Below are 5,241 nucleotides of genomic sequence, written 5' to 3'. Positions count from 1 at the left end.
CACACAGCAGAAGTGTAGGTGGGGAGCTGAGGAAGGGGGTGGGGAAAATACTAGCTATAAAATCCTAACAGTGAAACTAAATTAAATTTCATTTCTCAAAATGTTTTTTTTTTAAATTATAAATTTAATATTTAATTAGATTAAAAATAACATTCATAGAAAGAAAGTCCTCAAGATATGTTGATCAAACTAGTAACTTTATAAAATTGAAAAAAAATAAAATAACGGGATAGAAAATTTCAGGTGCCTGGACAGTATAGCGTATAGCAGTCAATAAAGTAAAATTCGACAAGGCAAGAGCAGTTAGCTAACTGTCTAGAATTTTAGAAAACTATCTTTCAAGACAAAAATTAGAGTTCAACACTGTAATCAAGACTACAAATAAATGTGGAGCCGAAACTTGGAGAACTAACGCAGCAAAGTGGCATAACCACGTTAAAGATCCAGACTTTCTTTGGTGTGGAAGAAATTTAAAATGTACTGGCATGGCGATGTCAGCCGGCAACCAACGAGCAACAGGTAGAAATAGATATGAAAACAATTTATCAATTGGCCACACTATCAGGATACAAGCATATCCCGCATCCATATATATATATATATATATATATATATATATATATATATATATATATATAAAAGAGGTGGGCAATTAGTACCAGTGCTTTATAAATATTTGATTTTTTTGTCAGGTTTTTTAGAGTTCATAGACAATGCCAAGAAACAATTAACATCAGGACATTGCAGCAAACAAAGTGAAACAACAGTTTGACACAGGAAACAGTATACAATTCTTAACTACTAAAATTAACTGACTTCACACAATGAAGTAACAAGCTTTTTCTCGCCACATTTTTAATAAATAGGATTATTAAAGCTGATATGTTGAAAAATATATAAAATACATTGTATTCAACCCTATCAAAAGTCTTCTTCCCATCCAGATCACAGTGTTCAGATTTTGTTGGCTCACGCTATCGTCCCCCCACCCCCAAGCAGGTCGTTGAGTCACAATTAAGGTACACTAAAAAGTTACATCAAAGACAAAAAATTGTGCAATCAGATAAATCATACATATAGAAGATTACTTTTTATCTTGACAGTCAGAATCAACCACCTGATGGAACACAAAGATAAAACCATTCAATTTTTACTAACAGAATCAGGCACAACACAACCTTGCTTTGACTGATGATGTGCAATATATTAATTTTACATGAGATAAAAGGTTAAAAAAGTTTCCTCAAACACAATCAAGTATTACTATTACGTGTCAACATGTTATGAACCACATAGGCTGTGGACTCTAATTCCAGTCTGCCTTTCTTGCTGGATTTGCTTCCGTAGCCTTTATCTATCCAAGAAAAAGTTCAAGACAATAGTTGTTTGATTTTGGAGTTGTCTCTCCTAGATGAGTGGCTGTCCCCAGCTATCAAGCTTCATCTGCCTGGGGGTTCGAACTCATGGTTTTTTGGTTTAGCAGCGATGAGCTTTACAGACATGGTCACGCCAACCGCCTATATCCAAATGAGAGTTCCATAAAATGTTAAGTAATAAAGTTAAAATTGACTCGATTCAGCCTGTGCCCTTTACTGTTATGTGTTATTCAGATAACTGACAGTTTGGCCAAAAAAAAAACCCAACTTTTTCCTAATAATGAAAATGTAAGTACACTCATAGCTATAGTGTAAGTACTGTAAGTTACAAAAAAAGGTATGCCATGTATTATAATAATGTTCATAAGAAACTTCATAAGACTGGCATTTAGTTTATAGGCCTACAAAGTTCATATTTTGATAATTATATACCTTATCAAATACTTTCAGCAAACCGTTGTGCATATTATTGAGCTCTACCAGTACATTTGGGCCTTACTGCAGAAAATAAACATACATGTTCAGATATATATTCTGCTTACAAAAAAAACACAGTGTATTATTTCTAACTATCCTTTCTTAACTCAGAAAGGGGTTAAACATTATTTTCTACCAAGGCACTCTGTGATAAATGTTTTTTAAGTTCTATCTTTACAAAATATCACCAAAAAGTTATAGTTTATCTTTTTCATTCAGATCACAAAGTTATTTACATACTTATAACTTAACAAGATTCAGATTAGATTTAACAAGATAATTCATGTTATAAAACAAGCAATATTTAGCAGTACAATTCTGACATAATTAAATGGAATGTTTGACAGATGAAATATCAGGAGTGATTAACAGTTTAAATATCAGGAATGTTTAACAGTTTAAATATCGGGAATGTTTAACAGTTTAAATATTGGGAATGTTAGATGTAAATTAAAATTTTAAAACATTAATAACGAATATGCCTAGTGGTAGAGAGCTAGACTGCTAAGATGAGAGCCTCGAGTTCAAATCCGTAGAACGTCCCAGCTCTGATGGGCCCCTGACTCACATTAGAGAAAACAAAGGTGGCTGGGCATAGTGCTGACCACACTATCCCTTCATTTGTCAAGGTCTCTGAAGCTGATGAACTCTACTTCATCTGCCCCATGTGTCTAGGGCACGAAGAAGAAATGAGGATGATGATGCTCACATTACTGGTTTCAATTATGTAATTTAACAGCTATTATTTTAAAAAGTAAAATAAAAATAAAGTAAATCTCATTTTTATAAAAAATTTACAAAATTGATCATCAACTTTCAATAAATAATGCTGCTTCTAGTTAATAATTTGTGATAATAATGGACGGAGAAGGTTGGATTGAATTTGTTTGAGCTTACTGCAATGAGTTAATGTGTGAAGGATGAATATTTTACAAAATAGTAAAACAATCTAAATCTGTAATAGGAAAGTAGTAACATTAGTTTGCATTATTTTTATGAGAAGTAAAATGTAAAGCAGTTAATTTTTAAAAAAAAGTTATTTAATTCCTATAACATAATAAAATGCTTACTTTTCTTATTTCTGCGAATATAAATTAATATGAATAAAAACGTAACAAAATTTAAAAATGTAGAAGCACAAGGGGTAAGTCATGTGTCTAGATTCTCTCCAAAATCCAAAATAAGAGAATCTAAATAATCTAATAATATCTTTGGTGTGGAAGAAATTTAAAATATACTGGCATGGCGATGTCAGCCGGCAACCAACGAGCAGCAGGTAGAAATAGATATGAAAACAATTTATCAGATTGGTCACACTATCTGGATACAAGCATATATATATAAATATATAAATCTAATAATATCTTAAATAACAATGGTAAAATATATAATTTTTAGTAAACTAAATTGTTATGAAAGACATTTTTTTGCTTGTACAAAACCAGTAAAAAATGAAAGACAACAGCAACTTTTCACACAAAAATCTTTCAAAAAATTAAAACTAAGTGGGAAGGTTTACTTCTTAGTGGACTGGCCTGTCTACAATACATAAAATAAATTAACGTTAGTAAACAAAAACATTTTTTAAAAACAACTTTCACTGTGTTTAAGCCGTGTACTTTAAGATCCAGTATAAACAGATGGAAAATAAAACCACTGAAGAGGCATTCAGCTTGACTCTGTTGCAGTTTGCTTCAGTTGTTGTTGAAATGGTGGTTCTGACAGTTCTTTAAAAAAAAAAAAGGTAAACAGACAAAACATTTTTAAAAGGAAAGAGAAATAGTGAAGTCCACATTTTGAGAAAACATTTAGTTACAGATAATTTTTGTGAAAAATTACCAGTTGACTACAAAAATTAAATACATTCATAACAAGCTTTTTGATGCATGTAAAATAGTATGATAAACAATAACATACACTACCTTTAGTTATCATAATAAAAGTGTTACGTTTCTAAGAAAAAAAAATCTTGTCAAACAACATTTAAGCATCCAAAGCTTTCACTAATGCAGACCAAACTTACCCAGTTTCACACGTGCATTTCTTGTTAACATGAAAAGCTTGCTTGTTGACACATCCAGGTTTACAACCACTAAAGAAATTATTCACTGGTTACTGTTTACAGAAAACAATACTACATACCTGCCAATGGTTATATTTTTGTGTTACATGTAGGCATTTTATACAGAATACTCAGGGAATTTTTACAGAATTATAGCTGCAAAGCCTGTCGAGTCACAGGCAAAATTTTTAATCTTGTTTTGTCTAGGTCAAGTTCTAATGTTTCATGGAAGCAAAATGGAATGAAACCATAAACCAATAAATGGAATGAAACCATGAACTAATATTTCATCTAGATTGAATTCCATTGATATTGTACCATTGAAAACCTATTGATTTATCTTAGCAGCTTATTTATGTTGAGTTTCAAACAGACAAACTGTAATACCACTTACTAAGTTTAATAACAAATTGTTAAAATTATTTCTTTTTTAGTATTTCACTGTTTTTCAATTAACAGATTGTTCAAGTAATAGGCCTATTGCTATAAGACAGTTATTATTACATAAGTATCTACAACTGAAAATAAATAATCGTGGTAATTAATTTTTTAATATATATTACATAATAGCATCTTTACAATAATTATGCCATTTTAAAAACATTAATTAGTAATATAGTAATTTCTAGAAATGTAAAAACAAAGGTTAGATTTAAAATTATATTAAATTATACAACATATTTGTATCTTGCACACTTAGAGTTCTAAACTAGAAGCTACTTGAAATATTTTCCAGTTACACACAGACAAAATAAGCCAATTATTGTATAGGATTTCTACGTTTAAAAAAAATTGAAACCAGTATCAATAACAATTTAAACCCGTTCTTGTATGTACCAAGTTACAGCTACTAAATAATCCCAGTTAAAAAATAAATTAAAAAAATAGTTGTAATAATAATTACATGCATTCCATTCTGTAAGAGCCATTTGCATCTGCATACAGCCACCCAGTCCAGTAAGTGTTTTCATAGCACATGTCAGCATACTGTGACAAATCCAAACAAAAAATCTTGTCCCCTACTTCTTCATACTTCGTGCAGATCCTGAAGTTTATTAAATAAAGTAAGTTTATAGTGAACAATAAATTTATTTTTATATGTTTAAGTGTTTAATGATGGATAGGTCATTCACTGGGAAATCAGCAACAAGATTAACCAAACAAGTCAATTTAAATGAAGCTTAAAATATAAAAAAAAAAACATGTACCTCCCCCCCCCCCACATAATATAAAACCATAACTTCAGCCATTATAACACTATAGTCTGACTTAAATACTAGTTACTGCTTCAAAAGTCTTAAAAAAATTTAGGATTCTTTGCTATGC

General features: G+C 30.5%; 1 long non-coding RNA gene across 1 annotated transcript; it reads right to left on the bottom strand.

Moving 5' to 3' along the window:
• Positions 1-849: 849 nt before the first annotated feature.
• On the bottom strand, positions 850-4,954 carry LOC131958117 (uncharacterized). The gene is made up of 3 exons (XR_009389201.1): positions 4,820-4,954; positions 3,877-3,945; positions 850-3,580 (listed from the first exon to the last, which is right to left on the bottom strand). It is a non-coding gene; the product is annotated as an uncharacterized LOC131958117 (long non-coding RNA).
• Between the last annotated feature and the right edge of the window lie 287 nt (positions 4,955-5,241).

Source organism: Physella acuta, unplaced genomic scaffold, assembly GCF_028476545.2.
Source record: "Physella acuta isolate Inbredline_101_S28 unplaced genomic scaffold, ASM2847654v3 ptg001292l, whole genome shotgun sequence".
Taxonomy (NCBI): Eukaryota; Metazoa; Mollusca; class Gastropoda; family Physidae; genus Physella; species Physella acuta.
The sequence above is the reverse complement of the archived record's forward strand: the minus strand, read 5'-3'. Positions and strand labels throughout refer to the sequence as shown.